This window comes from Cebus imitator, unplaced genomic scaffold, assembly GCF_001604975.1.
Source record: "Cebus imitator isolate Cc_AM_T3 unplaced genomic scaffold, Cebus_imitator-1.0 Scaffold249, whole genome shotgun sequence".
Classification (NCBI taxonomy): domain Eukaryota; kingdom Metazoa; phylum Chordata; class Mammalia; order Primates; family Cebidae; genus Cebus; species Cebus imitator.
In genome coordinates this window covers 2,161,185-2,161,731 of record NW_016107564.1, presented here as the reverse complement: position 1 = coordinate 2,161,731, position 547 = coordinate 2,161,185, and positions in this window count along the sequence as shown.

The window sequence follows — 547 nt, the reverse complement described above, 5'->3', positions numbered from 1 at the left end:
GTACAGAAACCTGTTGAGTGCCTACTTTGAAAAGATTTTTGTTTCTCAACAAGTTTCGAAATTATTGATAGTGTGAATCAATATGAAATTCATTTTCTATATGTGCATTACATTACACAAAATGATTTTAAAACCATCCTATAGACTGGAATTTAGTTACCATGAAAAATCTCTTCTTGGATTCTGTTTTTGTATTTCTTCGTATGTTCCTCACTCTCTTATCCTAATATTGAAGCAAGCACTGTTTCTTTTCCATTTTCCTTTTTAAAATAAACTTTATTAATAGAGGTATAAAATATACAGAAAAATGCTCAGGAAATAATCATCAGTGTGATAGATTATTCACAAAATGAACACTGGTTTGACTGTGTGTGTGCATGCATGGGGTATGTTTGAAACAAAATATGCAGTTATTTTAGGAGGCCAGCAATGTGTTAAGCTGAAAAATGAACACTGTAAGTGTGCTATTTAGATATAAGAAGGCAAATAACATGATAAAGTGTAAACACTTAAAAAGAGTTAAAATTTGCCTTTTATGAGTGGAAAT